Source organism: Dermacentor silvarum, chromosome 1 (assembly GCF_013339745.2).
Source record: "Dermacentor silvarum isolate Dsil-2018 chromosome 1, BIME_Dsil_1.4, whole genome shotgun sequence".
Classification (NCBI taxonomy): domain Eukaryota; kingdom Metazoa; phylum Arthropoda; class Arachnida; order Ixodida; family Ixodidae; genus Dermacentor; species Dermacentor silvarum.
The window spans coordinates 282,093,856-282,102,589 of record NC_051154.1 but is presented as its reverse complement, the minus strand read 5'-3'; the positions used below and the strand labels follow the sequence as shown (position 1 = coordinate 282,102,589).

The window sequence follows — 8,734 nt, the reverse complement described above, 5'->3', positions numbered from 1 at the left end:
CTTGAACTATTTACGGTAAAATTCGATTTGAAATTGGTACACACGAGCGAGCGCTCCGCAACACCCCAACGACAGCCGCTTCGCGTCGGCGCCGGGGCACAACCAATGGCGCTGCCAAACACAGAGAAAAAAAAAAGAAAGAAAAGGTTAATAAATAAGAAAAAAAAACAAATAAGCCAAAACGGGATTTGAACCCGCGTACTGCTGTTCCCAAGGAAAGCGTCGTAACCGCTCGGCCACGCAGCCCCGCAGATCCGGAGATTGCTGTCCTCACTACTGAAAGGAACGTGCCTGGAACCCGCCGTATAAGATGCATAATATCGAAATACTACCACAGAACACCCATACAAACTACCACATACTATGCCGTCACGATACATGCGGTCACCAAAGGGCCGAAAGTGGGCAAAAGCACGAAAGCATGGTCGCTTTCGGTGCCCCCAGGAGGCGCTGCCACTGCCCCAGGGGCTTGACCGTGCTGTTGCTGCCTGTTGCTGTGTGTGCGCGCTGCATTGAGGCAGGTCGATGTGGATGTTTAATCGTGTGTACGCTGTGCCGAGAGAAAATGTCGTGCCCCTTGTGTGCTTTGATGATCACCTAACCCCTGGGACCGCGTAACGTAGCTTGCAGTACCTTTCGCGTGGTTCGCCGATGTCGATTATCGTAGTTATGGCCCGCTTGCGCTTTCTTTGTTCCCGGCGTCTGATAATATCGCATCGGATCACAGTGCACGGAACAATTTGTTGAGCTATTACGTGCTGTAGTTCATCCGCAATTCAACAGTGTTTACGTCGGAAGGATCGTCGTGCAGTTGACGCCGCGACCTGACATGAAGGAGCGTTTGCCGACTACGCCTAGAAAGGTAAGTCCGGCGCTTGCGCGCAGTTTTGTAGTCAATGGTTCGTGAAGTGTGAATTGTTATACGGATCACGAGATGATTAGTAAAGCAACCACAATGATAAATGTGTTTTTCGAATGTTCGTTCATGTCGCAGTGCACATTTAGCGAACAGTCTCACAAAAAATGTCCTGAAACGTATTGGACGTTGCCAGGAGCTTTATCATGTATTTACTTTCTGCTATAACGTATGCTAACGGTGATTGTTTGACCTGAATGGTAAAGAAAAAAATCAAGCAGGGAAAGTTACTGCTTGTGTACGTAATTTCTGTATAGGTATTTCTAGAAGTACAGCCTTCCGCATTTGTAACTATATTGCGCGAGCGTCGATCATGGTCCATTTTAGAGCCTTCAACGGCGATACTTAGCGAGACCAACAAAAGTAAGCAGAGGCGCATAAAGCACTCTCCAGCGCAAGCGTCATCTGCTAAGCTGCTATTCTCAGGACGACGCACACCCATTTCATAGTATGCTGGTGCGATATAGTTAAAAATGCGGGAGGCTGTACGTCAGCTAACGGCTGCGCGAGATGGTACTAGATTGTTGTGTCTGACGCATGGCCAGATTTTAGCTTGTACGCGAATTCTACTACATATAGTGTCGCCAGACAGGCTGTATTTCTTGTGTTGGGTGTCCTTTGTGTTTTCGTGTGCTTGTAAATGTTTATTTCAGAGAAGCCGCGATTACAACAGCCGTGTTTCTTTTTCATCAAATTTCTTTTTCTGCTGAAAAATAGAGCGTTTGTTCTTGGGGTAATTTCCAGTGCATCGTCCTTCGAGACAATGCTTTGTTCCACCGCATAAAGAAATTCGATTTTGGAACACTTCATGTGCTAAGGAATTTTCTTCGTAGTACAATTCACATTTAACTTCCTACAGATGTGCGTTTGTGTGAAGCTTTTGATAGATTTATGTTTGCTGCAGTTTCATTTCAGTTAAATAACCGCTTGTGATGTAACAATCAGATGTTTGCACAACCAGATGCAGCTTCGTGTAGTTTGGTTGTATGAGACTTTTAAGAATGTAACATGATCTTGTTAACTTGCAAGCTTGCAGTTTCAGCAGGGATTACAGTAAATTGGAACATTTCTTATTGTTTAGGGATGTCAAGATTTCGTGAACCAGAGGCACCGCATAGGAACCTAAGACATTTCTGCAGCCGGAACAGCACGGCAAAGCATCTGATCTGCATGCTGCGACAAGGTGTGTACAAAATGGTCCCTGCCACTTACACAAGCTGTAGGTTTTGTTGGTATAATTCATACCTGTCAACTCTCCTGAATTTTTCGTGAAGATCTCTAACGAGCATACCAGAGGGGGCACTTGCATTAGGCCAGTTTGTTCAGATAAATTTCTTAAACAGGCTAAATCGGCAGCAGCAAGAACACTGCAGATGTGCTCTGGTGATATAAACCAGTGTTGTAAGTTCTGGTGTTTCAGTTCGCTGCTGCTTTGTGTGCTGTTAAATAATGGTTAATTATGTGTGTATCAATGCAACAGTGTGGGTGCTGAGAGGAAGCTTTAAAAAAATGTGTGCTATCTCGCCAATAAAAAATTTTTGTCTGCAGAATTTTTACAAAATATAAAGTTCACAGGTTGGCATGTATGACATAATGTACAGCACTGTTGCTATGAATATGCTATATTCATAACTTGCTCTTTCGGTCTACTTGAATTGCATATTTTGAATCTGGCCTACCTTCAGTTTAATCAGTTCATTTAAGTAGCCTCCTCTGAGTTAAATGTAATTGGAGGCTATTGTAGAAATTCATGGTGCTCCCTACTGACTGCATTGTGGCAATTTCTTTAGGGACCATCTTGTGAGGCATGCGTATCCTTTCATGTCTTGCTATGATTTGCCCAACAAAAGCAGCAGGGCTTTGGTTACCTTTGTTATTACGCATTCTTGTAGACTTCTGTTTCTCTCTCTTCTAACATATGTGCATGCGCAAATTCTGTGTTCTTAATTATATTTCTGTAAGTTGACCTAATTGTGTATTACATGTTTAAAAAATTTGGCGGGAGCGGGGTTATTGATTCCCATAATACTAGAGAGAAGGGACCTCAGACCAAAAGGCCACAAAAGGTGGCTTAAAGTGTTTGAAGCTCAGAATTTAACATTCTGTCTTCTAAAGCACTACCAGTTTGAAACTGTTTCTAATTGCTTTGTTTTTATAACCTAGCTGCCCGATTTGCAGCCACATTGTGAGAGAGTATGTTTTTTTCTTGTTTTGTTTGAGTTCTTTTGTTGAATGTTCTCCTTTTTAGTTCAGAAATTTTTTCCTACCACCTCATGCAATACTCCAACTGGAGCCTATGAGGTATGTTTATAAATAAATAAGCAAATTCCTGAGGCATGCAACAAACCATGCAAATCAGTCCCTAAAAAGCCATAAAGAGGATCTATTATTTTCAGCAGCTGCCTCAGTCGTACTGTGCTCACTGGCGCACTGACAAAAACCATTGCAGCAGCAAAGCACTACTCTAAACATTTTCCTTTCAACATTTTTAACTCTCATATGCTGTCTTCTCCAAATCGTGTTGAGTGCATCTGGAATGTTTTGGCAATTGTTTTTACCTGAACCATTATGCAAAGCAACCATGCAAAGGTTCAGCTTGTTGACTGTTGCTTATTTATACCTAGCCTGATCTGTGGAGTTTACTGTATGCTTTCTTTTTTTCTTGCATACCTGCCATGGTTGCTTAGTGGCTATGGCATTGAGCTTCTAAGCACGAGGTCTCGGGATGAAATCGTGACCATGGTGGCTGCCTTTCCAAGGGGGTGAAATGCGAAAACACCTGTGTACTTGGATTTAGGTGCACGTTAAAGAACCCCAGGTGGTCCAAATTATTCCGGAGTCCCTCACTACGGCGTGCTTCATGATCAGACTGTGGTTCTGGCATGTAAAACCCCATAATGTAATTTAATTTTTTTACACAAGAACTAAGGTTTCTTTTAATGATGCCACCTTTTCGCATTACTGCATAACCACAAGTTTGTCGAAATAATTGAACAAATGTCATCAGTCTTCTGTAAAAGCAAACTTGTCTTGTACAGCAGCTCGAATAAGCCATTTTCAGTGCAATAGCAGGCTTAGGATGTTGCTAGAAAATTGTGTCGCATAAGGATGTGCTGCATCAGAAGGCACGTTTCTTGTTCATTGTATTCATTCTAGCATTATCTCATCTCTATGTTCCTTTCAATGGTATTCACTGTGCACACATACTAAAGAGATAAGGAACATCCACAGTGCACGCATACCAAGGAAGTAACAGTCAGACAGAGAGCGATAGAGCACAGCACGCTTTCACTCTCTGTCTGTCGCTTATTTCCCTCACGTGAGCACCACCAAAATGAAGTTACCGACTTGCCTAAGCTTCAACTCTTGTGCTTGGTGTTTTTTGTCTACAAAATGCCCATAAGCAAGTCATAGTGGTGGTGATTTTCGCATGTATGGAAAAGGCTTATTCAATTCCAGAACAGCTTCATTTGTTCTAGGCATAGTAAAGAACTTGCCAGTGTTTATTTTAAAGGCTGAATTGGTAGAAAACTATTGTGGTATTCCTAATGGCACCCTTTTGCATTAAGTTTGTGCAGATGCTTGAAGCTTGTACTATGTTGATGAAAATAGAGTTGAAGCTATAGAAGCATATTTGTCAAAATGTAGTGAATGCTTCCCAGTAGAAATCTGGAGTTTTGCCTCTTGGGACACTTATTGGTTAGCCTTATTGGGTAATGCGATTAGCCTTATCGATGCTATAATGTTGCAGGATGGCCAGCGTTACAAAAAAATTAACATCATTGTAAGAATACATGTTCTGCAATAATATTAGGATTGGCCCCCCCAAGTGACAACGCTTGCTTACACTATATCTGGGATAAACCAGGTTGACTGAGCCAGACAGCCATCCGTGCATGAGGGGGAGGCTGGCGGCAAAAAACGGGCTTTCGAGTAATCTTCTCCAAGTAGATGGCTCATACATCAGATCTTTCTTACTGTGCATGCTATGTTGCTCAAAGTCAATTTAGCTATGGGTACAATGTCTGCATTTTATTACTGTTTATGCCTAATGAAGGTTGCTTTGTTCATAGTGTCACTTTCTATATTGTTTCTCTTATGGCACTAAGCTCACTTGTTTTAATGCTGCTATAGGTATGGCTGGGCCTGGTGATGAAGTGTAAGCAGAACATGCTATGCTGCGAATTGGTGCCAATCTTCACATCCGAGTTGTTCCCACGACAGTCAAACACCACTGTGATTTGCTTCATTGGCAAGGTAATATACTATTGGTATAATATTGGTATTGAAAAATATGTCAAGTAAAAGACACAAGAGTTGGCCTTTATGAGAGATACACTCATGTTCTTTTTTTAAAGAGCTCTTTTAGCACTGTTCTTTATGGGCATGTTTTCAGAGGATGCTTATACTCCTTTATTACAAACTGCCATGGAGCTAGTTTGTGTGTTAAACTAACACTCTTTCACTAAGAAAAAGTCCAGTTTTTACTCGCACAGTGATATGGTGCCAAGGACGAAAGGGGTGGAATGGATCAATCTGAATGCATGTTGCTCACACAAATACAAAAAGGGAGCATGGTATGGCTAGCGCGATTTGTTTTAGTGATGATAAGCAGTCTCAATGTCTAATAATTCTATTGATAGGGAGCTAACACACTGGTTCCCCGTCATTTGAATAAGGAAAGATTCACATATCTCTGAAGCACTCTGGTCCTTATATTTTGCCACAATCAAGTGGTTTTTAAATATGGGTGCACATTGCACTGAGATCAGTGCAATACTAATGCCAACTGACCCACACATCAATTAAGTGATGCTGTGCTAATGCAACCTTCTCCTTCCTTTTTTCATGTGAAATGCCTCAAGCAATTCACTCTCTTTTTGATCCTTAAAACTTCCTAGTATACAAGTGTCGTCATACACTGGAGTGCAAGGACACCTTTTGCAATGGTCAGCCGAGTGACCCCCTGCTACGAAAGCCGGCACGGATGCTCGATGCTCCCTCAAATGGTCATTAAAACATCTACCAGTTTGGCTGACATAACACCTGCCACAAGAGAGCGGGTTGTGGTAAACCACCTCCGCCTGGCAGCGTACGAAGCCCTTAGCATGCTGTTTCGCACACTTATGTGAAGTGCGTCAACTGTTCACTGCATGGCAAATTCACCCCAGTTTTTCTGAGCGGAGAACACTATGGGAAGGCCGCACTTTCCGGCCACTTTCTTCAAGTGGTGGGAGAGGTTGTGCAAATAAGGCACCATTAACGGCTTCCTTGACCATTCTTTATCGGCTCCCCTGCTCCCCACACCAAACCTTACTTCACCAAATAGGCTTTCAACAACAGAAGCGATTGTTTCACCAGGGAAACCCGCCTGCTTGAGCCTCTTGGTTGTTTGCACTCATAGCTTTCTGATGCTCACATCACCATTCGAGCGCGGATCTGATACTGTTCAATGCGATGTCTCTTAACATGTTTTGAGTTCCAATAATCCCATAGTCTCCTCCGCTCGGAAAAACTGGCACGAATGTGCTATGCTGGGAACAGTACACGCACTTCACAAAAGAGTGCAAAACAGCATGTTAAGGGCTTCGTACGCTGCGAGACGGAGGTGGTTTACCACATCCCGCTGTCCTGTGGCAGTTATGTCAGCCAAACTGGTAGATGTGTTAATGACCATTTGAGGGAGCATCGAGCATCCGTGCAGGCTTTTGTAGCGGGGGGGTCGCTTGGCTGACCATTGTAAAGGTGTATTTGCACTCCAGTGTACGACGACACTTGTATACTTGGAAGTTTTAAGGATCAAAGAGAGAGAGAATTGTTTGGGGCATTTCATATAAAAAAGAATAGAGAAAGTTGCATTAACATCGCGTCATTTAATTTATCAAAAAGAAAAGACATATATTTGCAAGAAAAGGTTTTGAATTTCGCGGGTTTGAAGAGCGTAAATTGATGATGGGGTATAACGTGTAGTACAAATGTGTCTTTAATCTTGTGCAGATGAGAACGTTTGTAGTGCTGTATGACATGATGACTTTCTGTTATGATCGCGCTGACAATGTGCGCCATGGCGGTGTTTCGTCCAATGTTTCTGTGCAGGAACTGCTGCAGTAAACCTCAGTTGAAGCTCGGCGATTGTCCTCAGTGCACTCTTTCTATGTCCCGTCCTCACATGCACCATTATAACATGTTCCATCAAATCCATACTGACAACATGGGCACAGTGTCACTATGACAACTGACGAAGCACTATTAGAAACGGCATCAGAAAATGCATTGCTACAAGATCGTGGCCCTGAACTTGTTAATGAAGAAAGTACCAATAACATACCAAACATTCGGCACAGCCCGTGGCATGGCCTAGCACGCAGGTCCACACAGAAACACAGAGCACAGGAAATAAGCAAGCTGACAACTCTATGCATACACATGAACATGCATGTTTTGGAGGCCAGGTGTACAGCCTTCCCCCATTTCTAGCTATATCGTGCGAGCATCCATCACGCGTCATTTTAGTGCCTTTAAGGGACAATAATCAGTGAGACCGGCAGAAGTACTCAGGTGCAGCAAGCACCCTCCTGTGCAAGAGTCATCTAAGGTGATGTTCCCTTCAGGACGACGCACGGCCATATTATAGTGTTCTCGTGCAATATAGTTAAAAAGCAGGAGGCGGTACCTTCTCATGCTCATTGCACTTTGTCAGGGGTCAGAGGAACACTGTCCGGATTACCAATGAGATCGTGGCGTAGAAAGAAGCAGAATTTACTACAAACACCATCATAACATGTTCCATCAAGCCAGCAACCAACTAGCCCATCTAAGTCTCATAATTATCAGTATGGGATAAACCAGCCAAACACGTATGCTAAAGCCACTATTCCACAACGGTATTTACTTTGCTGGCAGAAAGGTAGCTTCCAAGTAATTTATTAGCGTGACGTGTCCATGCTGCTCTTTAAATGTGTATTTTATGCTTGTACTACTTCTGTTGCTTCAATACTATTAACCGAATGAGTGATGTCTTTTTGATTATAACACTTGTTTCAGTGGCCCGCTAATTGTGACAGTTTATTCTACCACAGTAATGCATGTTCGCTTAGAATCATAGCCATATTGCCTGAAACCAGTTACCTTTGAATGAGATTTGTTAGTATCTCCTATATTCTAAATGCTTACCCATTCTTATCTGTGTGAACATACGCAAAACTGCTTTTGCCTTTGTGTGAACCTGTTGCACAAGTGAAAAGAAATTGTTGGCTTTTCTTTACTTTTTCAGGTGCCCTGCAAGCTCTCACCAAAGCAACACATTCCACTGGTTTTCTGTCAGAGTACCATTATAGAATTTCGAATAAACTATGCTTGTCAGATGTGTGACATGCCCCGTCTTAAAATCAGAGCGCTTCAGTAATAATGTTGAATGGGTGTACATAAAAACACACGTAAAGTATACTTATGTATTTCTTTTACAAGTCCTCTTCACCCGACGTTTTTCCAACTTAAAATTACGCTTTGCTGTACATTTGTTTTATGCACAAACCATTACAGCAACACAACACTGCAGTAAAATGAGTACAAATGTTAAAGCATGCAGTACACCTGCAAGAATTACATTTGCATACTTGTAGTACATATGAAAATGAGCTACCGATCTTTTTCAGGTTGCATACTCTTATAGGTCATACATGTCAAGCGCACTCATAGGTCACACAAAACTCGTTCAAGGCTGATCTCAAATCTCAGTGACTTATGATGAGTGACATTGGACCAGTCTAAAGAAACCTGGCTCAAATAGGAAAATAAGTAGGTTCGAACAGGGTCAAA

At 42.5% G+C, this 8,734-nt stretch overlaps 1 long non-coding RNA gene across 1 annotated transcript; it reads left to right on the top strand.

The window, feature by feature from the left end:
• The first annotated feature begins 371 nt into the window (after positions 1–371).
• Positions 372–8,484, top strand: LOC125942197 (uncharacterized). The gene is made up of 4 exons (XR_007464890.1): positions 372–862; positions 1,998–2,099; positions 5,051–5,173; positions 8,190–8,484. It is a non-coding gene; the product is annotated as an uncharacterized LOC125942197 (long non-coding RNA).
• The last annotated feature ends 250 nt before the right edge of the window (positions 8,485–8,734 follow it).